This window comes from Cynocephalus volans, chromosome 2, assembly GCF_027409185.1.
Source record: "Cynocephalus volans isolate mCynVol1 chromosome 2, mCynVol1.pri, whole genome shotgun sequence".
Classification (NCBI taxonomy): domain Eukaryota; kingdom Metazoa; phylum Chordata; class Mammalia; order Dermoptera; family Cynocephalidae; genus Cynocephalus; species Cynocephalus volans.
Window position 1 is genome coordinate 202,543,525 of NC_084461.1, and position 15,369 is coordinate 202,558,893.

Genomic DNA, 15,369 nt, shown 5'->3' on the forward strand with positions numbered 1-15,369 from the left:
AGCGTCATTATTCATAATAATCAAAACCTGGAAACAATTCCAAGTACCCATCAACAACAGAATAGAAAAACACATTGTTGTATATACAGCAATAAAAGTGAACAAACTACTGTTACACACAACATAAATCAATCTCCCAAACATACTATGGAGCTAAAGAAGCCAAAATATACAGATGCCACAAAAGAATGCATATTGTTAGATTTCATTAATACATAGGTCAAAATCCATGACGTTAGATATCAGGATAGTGGTTACCTCTGGAGAGGAGTGAAGGGGTAATGATTGGGAGGGAATGAAAAGAAGTGCTTCTAAGATGTTGGTAATATTCCATTTCTTCAATTTGAGTGGTGGTTATATCAGTGTGTTCACTCCTGTACACTCATTATTTGTGCACTTTTCTGTGTGCATATTGTATATAAACAAAACAGAGTTTTTACAAGTTAATATTGGTCAGAACTAGGGCAACAGTACTGCAAATGAGGAAAAGATGGATTTTCTTTTTAATTGCAGGATGCTCATATGATGTAATGAGAGATACAAAATAAATATAAGATCAGGACACTACTGCAAAAACACTTGTAGCTTATACTTCACAACTGATAAATATCAGCTTAACATATATGATATTTATTCCTATTTTACTTTTTAACAAGATCTCCAGGAATAACATGTTCATTAAGTTTGAAGAAATCCTATTTGCCGATCCAGATTTTTCAAAAAATGAATTAGCACCTTACTGAGTAGTTCCTTTCTAAGTAAATTTCAAAGTTTTATGTTTTCATGAAAATGCAAATAAATGAGACAGGAGTCTTTTTATTATGTTATTCTTTTTGCTTTTTTGACATATCTATGAAATGTTGGAAAATATACTTTTTAAAAACCAGGACTTGCCTATTCACTTTTGTATACCTATTCTCTTTTGATGCAATAAACTTTTAAATACCATTACATTTTGCGTTTTATAGTGTGTTCTAATGTTTTAAGCTGAATAGCTGATTCATACTAAAAGCTTTCTATATTATCTATAAAAGCATATGTTTTTTCACCATATCTTTATCTTTTAAGACTTACATAGTTAATATAGTATTCTCATGCATATTTCCCAAATGGAACAGGATAGAATTACTATTTTTGGTGATGGTCTGTAACTAAAGCCTTGAAAATCCATCCGATAACAATCAGTTAAGAGATAACAGTTGTTCCTATAATGAAGCACTAATATCTGTTTAATATAGTTTAATCCCCATTATTCCTGCACCTGAGAGGGTTGCAGCTTGGAAAACGTTCATCAGCTGATTTCGATATAATTGACTGACTAGCACCATGCAGACTCCTTTTTGAAGAAATTATAAAGGAAAATGTAAAGGTTGCATCCTAAAGTCCTTCCAAAGAGCTTTCAACAAGACTCTGACAATAAGACAGTCACTGCAGAAATCTTGAATAATGCAGATTTTCTCCAGTCTTCACAGATGTGATACGAAAGGAGTTAGCCCTTTAAACCAAGGATTAAAAAATATATATATACGTATACACACACACACACACACACACACACACATATATATGTATACATACGCATACATATATATGTATATATACACACACACACACATATAAAAAATACTACAATACTCAGGAAAATGTCATGGCTGGCTTTGGCTTACTCTACACTATCTGTCAGCTTTCGTGTGTGTGTGTGTCTCTGTGTGTGTGTTTTCTAGTTTAGGTTGGAAATTCGTATTCTTTCATACTGCATTACACATTGCCTCATGAATGGTAGGCACTAAATGATTTGTTGAATTTTTCTAATAAAAAGCACGAGATTTGGACCTTGGCCCCTGACTACCACATCAGACATCTTTATCACTCATACTTTGTGCTCCAAAGACAATTGCCTAATTTCAGTTTCTAAATCTCACAATATTCTTTCTCCCTCAGGTCTACTGCCCATGTTGTTCCCTCTACTAGAACATTCTCCCCACCCCCTCCACTTTCTTCAGAACTCAGATGAAATATTTCCTCAGGGAATTTCCAGACTAGGTCAAGTCCTCCCATCACAAGCTCTCATCTGAGTTGTACTCCTTTGCACCACCTATCAGTACTCTAATTCAATAATTAATTCTGATTGATTAGTTTAATAACTGGCTCTCCCTTAGGATGTAAGTGCCATGAGTTTTCACATCTTTATCCCCAGTGCCTTTACAAGCAGACTCAAAATGAATATTTGGTGAATAAATGCATGTGAAAACTAGATTTACAACTTACTTGGTAAATTTGAAAGAGGCATTTAACATAATTAGGCTTCAGTTTCCATATCTATGAAATGAGGATAACAAAAATGCTGCCTCACTGATCTGTTGGGATTCATGGTGAACTCTAAACTTTAAAATGCTATATAAAAATATTAACCTATTATTATTGTCAGCAAGGATATTTCACATTTAATGTTGTCCTTAGCTATAACTTAATAGTATTAGCTAAGAGCTGTTAAAAATCTTACAGATTATCAAGATGCTAATAAACAATGGAACTATCTGACAAAAATTAATAAATAATCATTCGTTCCAGTCAGTAGCAGCCTGTGACAGATTCCAAGCATTGATCTAATGATTGCCAGTTTCATAACAATTGTCCATCTCACATGAAAGCCTGGCAGTCCTACTGTAATTCATGCTTCAGAAAGAAGTATTTCCTTCTTATGGCGTCAGCCTCATGCACAAATACACCAGTTAAAGTGTGGATCAATAGTGAAAAATGAGCTTCTCTAATTCACTCACAACTACACTTGAGTCGATAGACTCATGTAAATCAATAATTTGTTATATTTGCTACATTTATAGACTTTGACCTTTAATATAAACCTGACAATAAAACAACATAAATTTCTTTTCCTGTATTCTATAATAATCTGATCATAAGTATGGCAAAGGGAAAGAAACTATTTTCCCTCTCATCTGTGTATCAAATACAAACCAAATTGTTCATTAACCTCTTTCAGGTATCTCTTTTTGGTAACTGTCTTCATAAGATTTTTTAAAATCTTATATAAGCAACAAAAAGCTAGATACATAAAAAGTAATTATTAATCATATGTAATTTTACACCCTGGGTTATATGGTTTTCCTAGGTATTCCTATAGTCACCTATACATGTGTGTGCATAATTGTACACGTGTGTATATATACTCATCTCATATATACATACACACATATAACTCAACACTTGCTCTACTGCATTATAATTATATAGTGTTTACCTTTATCCTTTCCTAGAAAGTGAGCTCTTGGAAGGCATGGTCAATGTCTTTTAAATCTGTACCCTCAGCACCTAGTGCAGTGATTCAACATGACAGGCACTCAGTGAAAGTTTGCTAAGTGGATTTTACAGTCGCTTCCCATCATAACATTTTTCTGATGCCTGACTCATACTACACAACAGTCAACTTCTGGGGTTGTCCATTCCCAGCTCTGAAGGAAGACATGCTCCTACTAAGAAAATACTTTCCTGATATAATGTGTTATTTGCTTAATAAAAAAAGAAAAAAATCCAGTGCGGGGGTAGGGATTTAGAGGTGAAATAAAATTGTCTATAAGCTCATAATTTTTTTTTTTTTTCCAGCTGGCCAGTTCGAGTATCCTAACCCATGACCTTGGTGTTATAAGGCTGTACTCTAACCAGCTGAGCTAACCGGCCAGCCAATTTCTTATTTTTAACTTAATAGACTTTATTTTTTAGAGCAATTTTAGGCTTACAGAAAATTATCATATAAACAGACAGGTCTAATATACCTTCTCTCTCCCCTGCTCACTTTCCCCTATTAATATCTTGCATTGGTGTTGTACATTTGTTACAACTGATGAATCAATATTCACACATTATTATTAACAAAAGCCCAAAGTTTACATTAGGGTTAACTCTTTGTGTTGTATGGTTCTATGAGTTTTGATAAATGCATAATGTCATGTATTCACCGTTATAGCAGAGCAGATAATTTTTTAAATTTTTGATACAGGTTCATTATACAATTCTCTCTGCTTTTTTATATGTTTGAAATTTTTCATAATAAACATTTTTTAAACTGAAAAAAGTTTTAAAAGTTTAAAACTTAGTAATTTTTCATTTGAATATTTTTACCTGGAGTATTTTTCTTCAATACTCATACTCAGGACAATACAGTAAGCAGTGGTTATTAACCAGCCCACACTTTGAATTTCTAATGCAAAGTCTGGAAGATAATAGTTCTTGCTTTTTACCTATAGGAGTCATGCCCCAATGCAGAAAGGAAAGAGCCAATGTGAGAGTTCATGTGTCATAGTGATAGCTTCAGCCACCTTACCATTTAATTCTACCCACTGCTTCCTTGGTTAAAATTTTAAGAACTGAAATGGAAGGGCTGTATTGACTTTATCTAGTGCAAAACGCAACATTTTCATTTTAAAACAAGAATTCATTTCACATTAAAAATGAGATTTCTAAAAACATTTTAATGACATGAGAAAATTTCAAGATATATTAATTACTAAGTAAAAATAGTCAAGAAAATGTTATTTTCAGAGGGTTTCCAAGTTTTGTAAAAATAAAAATATACACACATATATATGTTCATGAATGCACATATGTATGTGTACATATACAGAAAAAAATCAAAGAAAAAATATCAAAATATTAACAGAATTCTGTTATAATAATATAATTTTATTATTTACATTTACTATATGTTCTAATGTACTATAATGGACAAATACTGCTTTTATATGTATAAATATTATTTTTAAATCATATTGTTTTATGAGGTAGTCTTTGTATAAAATACAAAACAGTTTAAAATTTTTAAATAGTATCTATTTGACCTCAAGAAAAATGACACTGGACTCTTACTAAGGACACTGTAACTTCCTGATAAAAATTTAAGCATAAAACAACTGGGTACTTCACATTTTTGTATCTCCATGCATTCTTCTATCTCATAATTCATAAATTCCTAATAGGAATCAATTGCTTTATTTATTTGAGATATCCATTAGTGTAGCACGAGAGCATGATATCTTAAATAATAGTAATGAGAATAATTAAAACACAACAATTATACTCTTCCTGATATATTAATGAGTAGAACAATGATTAGCAGTACAAATCTCTGATATAACCCTGCTCTACTGGGGAAAAAAGAACAATTTGGCAAGTTAGCTAAGTCAATTAATCATTTCCATCTGCTACAAACCATGCACACTAAAATACTCTCCCAGATTTGCTTTAATGGAGAAAATGGAACTTTCATTTGGTGTTCATATCATATCAATAGAAAGAACATGCTGAATAAGGCCTTCTGAATGGACTACTTTTGAGAGCCAACAAAAAGGCCGGAAGCTAGAGAAGTAAGAAGAGAAAACCTTACAGGGAGTATTCATACTTGGCAGCTACTGGTGATCTGATCAGGCTCAGGAAAGAACATTCCTGTTTTACTTCTCTATATTTTCATTAAAATGATTTTTCCATTCCAACAGTTACATATGTCTGTGCACAGCAGTGAGAATAGCATTCGCTAACTCTCAATACATATGGTATACATTCAATGACATCATCCACTACTACATTTGCCAAGTTGAACCTCTCCTATAGACCACCAAAACACAGTTTCACAGTCCCAGTGGGGTTAAGAGAGTAATTCCAAAGCAATAGGTCGGTCCTACAGAATGGAGAGGTTATTAATGTTTCATCTCATATATACCATACACTCCCTATCCCCTAATAAATAAAAACCTTTGTAATCTTGTAATGTATCCAGCTATTATTAACTCTTTCACTGTTGCTTTGCATACTGAAATGAATACACACTTGATGGCTCTTGTGCTCTAGCAGGTGCTGTTTACTGCCTTTTTATGGAAGAGATTACAGAGTGAATTTTTATTATGAAGATAGATGAAAATTACTATGCAAGTTGTAAATCATAATTTGTGTAACTGATATTTTAATTAATGATTATGAAATAAAAATCAAAGCAGCTTTTTCATCAAAGAAGGTTTAATAATGTTCTGGTTTTTCTAATTTAAAGTGAAACACCCTACTTAAAAGATTTTTAAATGGCTATATAATGGATTCTACGATCCTTCAAAATAGTAAAAACCTTGATAATCATTTTCAAAGAGGTACTAAAGGCCCTCCTTAATTATTTTTTGAACCAGTGAAAAACTAGAGGAAAAAACTCTACTCACGTCAAATTTGTTTCCCATTGGTCTATAATATAAAACCAGCCATGTAAGTACAGGAAAACTAAAATAAAAAGATATTGCTAAAAGGTTGATGGTGAGTTCTTGCTTCACAAAATGCTGTTTATTGAGGTAGTTTAGCAAATAGCAGAGCTCTCTAGCACAAACTGTTCAGGGTTGCAAGGGCAATGTCAAAAAACCTAATCTTTGGGCAACGCAATAGAGTAGAGCACTGTCATTGAAAGGCCTCAGCATCTGTTCATTTAGCCCTTCTCGCACAAGGCTGAGATACCCGCTAGCCACGATACATCGTATATGCAGTAGGGTATGAAATTTTGTAAATCATAAAATAAGTCAGGTATTACCTAACTTATTACATCTTTTTTATAAAAATGGATACTAACATTTCCGTTCACAAGAAAATTTCAGTAAATTCACGTGATTTGGAAAAGGGATGATTTTGATTATCTATATTTTAATGTAAATAGTAAACTAATATAGTAATGCAATGAATTTCCTGAGAAATGAGATTGTCTACTAGACATTGTGATGTGTCTTATTATTTAAGCATTTCAAAAACAAAATATATCTAGAAATGTAAAACACAAGAATGGTTCTGAAAAATAAATGATTCAGTTGTAAAATAGGTGCCATGCTTCAGGATAATATAAATGATTTTCAGATGTTATCAATAATATTCATCACCACGAGAAAAAAAAAGATATGTGAATTACTAGATATGTTAATCAGCTTGTTTTAGCCATTCCACAATGTATACATATATCAAAACATTATGTTGCACACCATAAATATATACAATTTTCATATGTCAATTAAAAATAAACAAATAATAATTCTCACTACAACTCACTATTCTGTAGTGAGCAAATACTACTCACTATAAATCATTTTATACTTAAGGTACCTAGGCTCAGAGACAATAAATATCTTACCCAGGGTTGCACAGTTAATGAGTGGCAGAGCTAGGTTTTCAAACCAAGTGTTTCTGACTGTAAAGCCCACCAGCTTTCCTCTACACCAAAATAACCAAATTGAAAGAGACTTACAAGAAAGGTATAAAGTTCTCTAAGGATTAGTAGATAGCAGAAGAGATTGGGACCAAAACTATAGTTTCTATAATATGAAAGCAAACAAAATAAAAGCAGAAATCTTCTAGCATTCTTGGAAAGCCAAAGGTAAAGAATAAATCCATTAACTAAGATCCATAAACTAAGATCAATAATAACTATTCAGTTAAAATAGATATAACTCAAACCACTTAGCAAATCACTCCCAACTCCCAATATTTATTGGATTCTCTAATATGTTCCCCTTCTAAAATTCTGCCATTCTATTTGTTGTCCGGTGTTTGAGGACAACGGTCCCCTAAAACCAGGAAATAAAACTGCTTTTCCAAAGATAAAATTGATGGGAACTAAAAATTAAAACAATCAAATGTAAATAAGCGGCTGAAAATCTTCTTTCAACCAACTTTTGCCCAACTATTGGCAATGTAGAGCATCATTAAAGACTTGGAATACCCAACATAATTTGAAATCTAAAGAGAAAAAGAAAAATCTCCACAAAAGAAAGTCAAGTTGCCCATCTCTCCCCACACCCCCAAAAAAGGAATGCAGACAGAGAACTATAGGCAGATCCTAGGGAGACAGAATCATGTCCAGTGAATTTCCAGTTAGGTCCAGTATACAAGCTATACCATCAGTATACAAAAGCTATCTTTGTGGTTAAGAAAACTCTTGTGAGCTCTCGGCTGGCTAGTCAGCTCTGTTGGGTAGAGCACAGCCTTATAACACCAAGGTCATGGGTTCAGATCCCCATACTGGCCAGCCACCAAAAAAAAAAAAAAGAAAGAAAAAGAAAACTCTTGTAAGCTCTTAAGCTAGAGAAGAAGTCTCAGCCATCAGACTACAAGAATTTCCATTCCAAATAGCCAGGTTAACCTAGAGTACCACAATTCATCCTAATTAAAAAACTTCATAAAGTCATTTAAATTTCTTGAATATACTTGCTAAATACTTACCAAAGCAACATTCTGACTATTCAAATTAGGACCATAGGGTAAAAAAGCTTTCAACTCTTCATTTCCTCAACATTGCTTCAATATTTAATAGTAAATGTGAACTCTTTCAAAGTGACTGTTAAGCAATTTTTCTCCTTTTTGAAGTTTTTAGACAGAGGGGTTTTCAAACATTTATTAAGCATCAAAGATATAACTACTATAAATACTAGATATATTATGCTCAGCAATTTTTAGTAGAAATCTTAAAATGTTCCTATCATTGGCTTTCTTTGGCTTCAGCATGGAAATTTCAGATTTATAAAGATTCCTTTAGCATTTTAGCTGCATAGGTGTCAGTGAACTAAGATGTTAACTGGTATGTTTATATAAACAGATACCTGTTCTAAGATCACAGATGACTGACTTAAGTTTTTGGGAATTAGTACATAAGACTTAAAAAGTGTAAATAAATATACACAAACCAAATATATTGAAGTAACATGTCTGGCAGAATTCGTCTATCAATTAGGAAGGAAGTAAGAAGGTCTCTAAATATTCATGACTGACATGCTTTATTCATTAGAGTCTCCTAGGCACTCATTCAAACCTAAAAATTAAAAATGATGAAAAAACTTAAGACCATAGTATAGTATACAGAAGAGAAGATTTAGTTCTTCTTATTCCAACTATGGTTATATGCTTAGGCAAGTCACTTAATTTCTCTAGACCTCAATGTCATTATCTAGAAAATAAAGAAAAGCTACTCTAGCTACCCTCCAAAGTCCTACAATGATATTCTTAGTTTTTAACACAATTTTAACATGCTTGGTTATCTAGTTTTCAAAGCAATGGCAGATCAAAAATAGTAAAATAGAGAGTGAAAAGAAGGAAGTATAACAAGAAGCACACCATTGATAATTGTCTAAGAGTAAGCTCACAAAGAAGGAGATGACTAAAAAATTTAACAATCCGATCCAGGACATAATCTGGGTTCATTAAGAATAGAAGAGAACAGCTCTTCTACCTATGGATAATTCAAAGGTCTTATTTCTCTTCTGGCACTTCAATTTTGCTTTGGTCATTTACTAAACTAGAGAATAAAGAAAAGCAGGCAGGTAGAAGTAAAATTTGTCACTTTCAAGTGCTGAAAATTAAAGCAAAACACAAAACCACTTGTTAGAACTATTAGTTCTTTTAAAAACAGAGAGAGAGAGAGTCCTTAGAGTATATGTATAAGTGATATACTACTTTACAGTTCAAATACTTCTTAGTGTTCTATTAGGTAGTAAGACAAATTGATTTACATAAGAAGCTGTTTCTATAGTTACAAATGGATGCAGATGGGAAAAAAATACTAGATTTGATGTCATACAATCCAGGTTTGACACCTAAATCTATGCAAAGGCAGCAAATGAAAGACAGAAGGCAAGTCATAGTTTTTCCAAACTCAACTCTTAATTAGAAAATTGAGGAATAATGCTTATCCACACAATGTTGAAAGAACCAAATGAATTAACATCTGTGAAAGTGTTTTGTAATTACATAAAAGGCTTTCACAAACTAGTATCTCATATACACATCTTATAAATCTTCAAGGTTTGTAGTAATTCTGTAAAACTATCCCTTTTACACTGAATAACTGGAGGTCAACTGCATAGATATGAATAAATTATAAAAACTAGTGAGTCCTATGCCCTACACTGTTCAACTCAGTCATAAGCAAAAGCAGCAAGATTATCCAGTTAGGTCAAACTACTGATTTCAAATAGGATAGAGTATTTTATGGCAGACCAACTCTCCCATCAAAAATATACCCTCAAAATCCAAATAATGTATATTTCTAAACAATCTGTTTAAAGGCATCAGGGAGAGCTGTAAACAACTAGGATTAAAGAAGACAAGATTCCAGAAAAGAGAAAGCAACAGAGAGGTGAGTACATATTCTGTAGCCCCTCTTCTTCTTGGGGCATTGCTAATTCTGGGCAAAGGTCAAGAGGCTGAGAATCCATCCAGGTTTTCCCCAACATAAGATTGCTTCTGGAAAACATAAAACCAAGCAGGTTTTTGGTTGTCTCCTGGGGATAGTAAGACAAAATTAGGAATTTGAGGGGCCAAGATCCCAGAAAGAAGAGAGAGGTAGAGAGCTGAGCCTCACACACAGCCAGCTTTTGCCTCAAGACATATGCCAAATTGTTCAGGATAGGAAGCTGAGCAGAAGGTCTCTGAAAAGCAGGAAAAAGTTTTCAGCAGTGTCCAAATGCTGAGGAGACAAGAATTAGAGTTCAGAACTCATCAGGGCAAGAAGCCCTAGTGAACACACAAGAGCTCTCAGTCAAAAGTTCCAAGGCTAGCCTGATTGGATTAAAGTGACCAGCCCCCACTCTACCTGCCTAGCAGAGGAAAGAGTGAACCTCTCTAGAAGAAGATAACATTAACTGTAGACTCAAGAATTTTTATACACAATGTCTACCATTCTATCAGATATGTCAAGAAAGAGAATCATTTGGCAGACAACCATGAAAAAAAAAACAGAAAAGAATCACAAATGACTCAGAAAGTAAAGTAAGTAAATAAGAACTTTTAGTGTATCATGATTAACACGTTTAATAAAAGTGAGAAACAGATAGAAATTATGGAGAAAATGATTGAGAATTACAAGCAGAGAATTAAAATATATTAAAAATATAAATTGAAATAATAGAACTGGAAAACAATTACTAAAATTAGGACCCAATAGATGAGTATAATAGCAGATTACTGGTGAACTATAAAGGAGGTCAACAGAAAATAATAAATTGAAGCACAGCAAGAAAAAAATACTAAAAAAGGAATGAACTAATACATGCTACCATGTGGATGAACCTAAAAAACAACCGAAGTGAAAGAAGCCAGGTCCCAAAAAAGAGATATTGTATGATTTGTCTGATTCTATTTATATGAAATGTCCAGAATAGGCAAATCCGTAGAGACAGAAAGTAGATTAGTAGTTACCAGAGCCTGGGAGGTGATGGCAGGGCGGGGTGGGGGAAGTGAGGTGAGTGTTAATGGGTATAGGGTTTCTTTCTGGAATGATAAAAATGTTCTAGAATTAGTTGTGATATGTGCACAAGTCTGTGAGTATACTAAAAACCAATGAATTGTGTACTTTAAAACGGTGTGTTTTATGGTATGTAAATTATATCTCAATAAAACTGTTTATGAAAAAACGGTGAAACAAAACCCAATATGTGACTTACAAGAGATATACTCTAAATATAAAGACACAGAAAGAGCAAAAGAAAAAGGACAGCAAAAGATATAACATGCAAACACAAACCAAAAGAAGGCTGGCATAGTTACACAAGTATCAGGCTTTAACAAAAGAAGCATTTCTACAGAGACATTTCATAGCAATAATTTAAATTAAAGTAATAATTTAATAGCAATAATTTAAAATAGTAACAATAATAATAGTAGTTACAATATTAACTATTTGATAATAAAATTTTAGAAGTTAATCCAGCAGGAAGATATGACAATTTTAAATCTATATGTATCCATATGATAAACTAGGTTATTATTAAACAAATATACATTTCCTTCCACATCTCACTGAAGGAGGGCATTCCCCTCTCCTTCTTTAATGTTCAAGCTTGACCATGCTACCTGCATCTGTCAATAGATTGTCAGTGAGCATGACATGAGCAGAGGCTTTAAGTATGTTTACTCATACTCATGAGCAGAGGCTTTAAGTATGTTGGATTGAGCCTTGTGCTCACTGATACACCATAAGAGAATGTTCCAGATAGTCTTGCAGCATCAGCAGAGGCTGCAAAACAAAAACACATGAAGCAGAACTAAACTGAACCTGCAGCTTGAAGCCGAACTCTTCAGTCAACTCCTGACCCCTGAGCAAAAAAGAAATGCTTATAGTATATGCCACAGAGACTTCTGAGGTTGGTTGGTAGGCAGCAAAAGCTGACTAATACAACCCATTAATGTAACATCAAAATATATAATAAAAAATTAACAAAACTAAAAGGGGAAAGTAGACAAATCCACAATTATTGTGGGAAATGTATATACCTCTTGTTAGAGTTTGGATGTGTTGTCCCCACTGAAACTCATGTAGAAATCTGATCCCCAGTGTGGCAGTGCTGGAAGCTGTTTGAGTCATGGGGGTGGATCCCTCATGAATGGATTAATGCTCTCCCTGGGGGAGGAGAGGTAGTGAGTGAGTTCTCCTCGGTTAGTTCCTGCAAGAGCTGGTTGTTTGAAAGACTCTGGCACCTCCTCTCTCTCTCTCTCTCTCTCTCTCTCTCTCTCTCTCTCTCTCTCTCTCTCTCTCTCTCTCTCGTTTCCTCTTGCCATGTGATCTGCTTGTACCCTCCAGCTGCCTGCCACTTTCTGCCATGAGTAGAAACAGCCTGAGGCCTGCCCCAGATGCAGCTGTCCCAGAATCGTAAGCCAAATAAAACTCTGTTCTTTATAGATTATCCAGTCTCAGGTATTCTGTTATAGCAACACAAAACGGACTAATACCCCTCTTTTAGTGACTGATGAAATAAACAGACAGAAAATATATCACAATATTGAAGATATATGTCCAGTTAGGTTTATCATAACAAATCAGTATTATATCTCCATGGTTAAAAATAAAATCTTAATAGTTTGAACACAAAAGCTTTCAGCAAAAGGTATTGTTATGTTCAAACAACAAGACTAAAAATGAAATTCAATTCCTATATACAGTTGACTTTTAACTCAGAGTTTAGCTTTAAAAAATACACGCTTCAATGCCTCCTTTTCTCAGATTTGGGAAAAGTCAGGTACAATACTGAGGAATGTTAAAGATTAAAAATCACCTCATTTCTCTGCTTCCCTTCTCAGGTATACTTCTCCAAAAATGCTGCTACTCAACTTCGTTAACCCCCAACTTTCTCAAACTCCCTCTCCCCTTCACTTTTCCACTCATATGAATATGGTATCTGACAGCACCATTCCACTGAAACTGCTTATAAAAGCCAGCAATACCTCCATATTGCCTAATGCAGTGGTCACTCCTCTGAAATCATCTTACTCAACTTTTCATTTGCCTTTGATGCAGATGACTGTCACCCTTTACTGAAACAGTCTTCCTTCTTAGTTTCGATGACACTACACTCTTCTGGTTTTGTTCCTATTGCACTGACAACTTCCTCTTAGTCTCCTCTGCTGACTCTTCTGCTCAGTCTCTAACTGCTGCAGTTCCCTAGGGTTCAGTACCAGGCCCTTTTCTTTTACCTAAACTACACATGATTAATAGAGATCTCATTCCATCCCATGGCTTTAAATACCATTTAAATGCTAATAATTCCTAATTTTTATCTCCAGCCCTGACTTCTCTGAGCTCCAGATTCAAATGTTCAACTGCCTATTTGATATCTCCCTTTGAGCCTATTAGAGGTGTCTCAAACTGAACATGTTCTAAAAAGAACTCTTGATTTACTCCCTCTCCTTCCCTAGTCTATTTCTCCCCAACAGTTTCTAAAGACAGGAACCTCAAAGTCATCTTTGCCTTCTTTCTTTTCTTTATACCACATTTCATTAGGAAGTCCTATTAATGCTATCTCCTAAATTTATCTCCTATATCTCCACTTCTTTCCATCTTCACTGCTACTAACAAAGTCCAAGGTACCAGAACATTTACATTACAGAACTTAGACATTAGAGTAGGCTCGTATCTCCCCTCTTCCACTTTTGGCCCCCCTACAATCTGTTCTCCTCCCACCTTCCAGAGTGACTTGTTAAAAATGCAAATCAGATCATGCGAACTCCCCTATTTAAACCCATCAAATGGCTTCCTACAGCCCTTAATATAAAGGCTCTGTATCGTCTGGCCCCTGCCTACCTGTCCAATCTCATTTTCTACCACCTTGCCCTCAGACACCATACTGCAACCTAGAACCCCTCTGTCAGTACACAGAATTTTCTCTTCCCTCAAAGCATTGTGCTCCAGGACTCCTCAGAAAGCTAGGTGCTTCTTAACTTCCAGGTCCCATGTTAAAAGTCATCTCCTTAGAAATGTCTTCCCTGACTACCCTACCTAAATAAGTTAGTTTCTCCTATCATTCTTTAATACTATGTGTATTTACCTCTTAGCATTTATCACAACCTATGTTATTGTATTTATTGTCTGTCTTCTCAACTAGTATATAAATATAAAAATTATGTAATCATAGGTTCTAAGTCTGTTTTCTTTTTTCCACTGCTGTAATACCAGTGCCTAAAAGAACGTCAGAAACATAGCAAGTACAATGTGAAGCTGGTAAGTGCCATTAAAGCCATATTTAGAGATGGCTGGTTGGCTCACTTGGGAGAGCGTGGTGCTGACAACACCAAGTCAAGGGTTAAGAGCCCCTTACCGGTCATCTTTAAAAAAAAAACAAAAAAACTTTTAAGCCTGTAATACTGTGTGGCAGAGAACTACAAAGACTAATCATAACCTACTATATCAGAACCTAGATTAGGATAAATCAGGCTTTCTAGCTTTATTAGCAAGTCCTCTCCCTAAAGGGTTTGCTTTAGGAAGAGAAAACACTAATGATGCCATTATTTAATAATTTTTTGCCTCCTCCTATCAATCTATGCAGTCATTTTTTGTCATGTTTTCACCATTCAAAATGCACCACAACAGTGGCAGCTATAAGGTGAGTCTATGTTAGTAAATTCTCTTCTTCCTTTTCAAAAATCTATTAACTTCCTTTAGGCTTTCTCCTCCCCATCATGAATAGAAAGAACAGTCAACTGACAGGAGAACTACCAAGCACCAAAAGGTTCTCCTTCCACAAACAGCTTTCCCCTACCTCCTGCCACACTGTCTGAAATCCCCACCAATGAAGTTACTTCTCTGATGGAATCATGATTTTTCAGAAAGATCCTTTTAGTAAGAAAACATATAATTAATGAGATTTAACCCATTAAATCAACAATATCTTTTAAAACACAAGTGTTAATTGATGTTTACTATGTCCTAGCATTGAGCTAAACACTACACTCATTTTCACATTTAACTCTTACAAGAAAACTATGAGATAAATGTCATTTATTTCCGTTTTAGAGAGGTGGAAACTGAGACACTGAGAGATTAGAAAATGTGTTTGAAGCTATACCTTTAAGTAA

At 34.2% G+C, this 15,369-nt stretch overlaps 1 protein-coding gene across 1 annotated transcript in view; it reads right to left on the minus strand.

Annotated features, from left to right (window-relative positions):
* The window catches only part of TTC28 (tetratricopeptide repeat domain 28), a 703,516-nt gene that overhangs the window by 546,887 nt on the left and 141,260 nt on the right, over positions 1-15,369 (minus strand). The gene's annotated exons all lie outside the window — the stretch shown is intronic.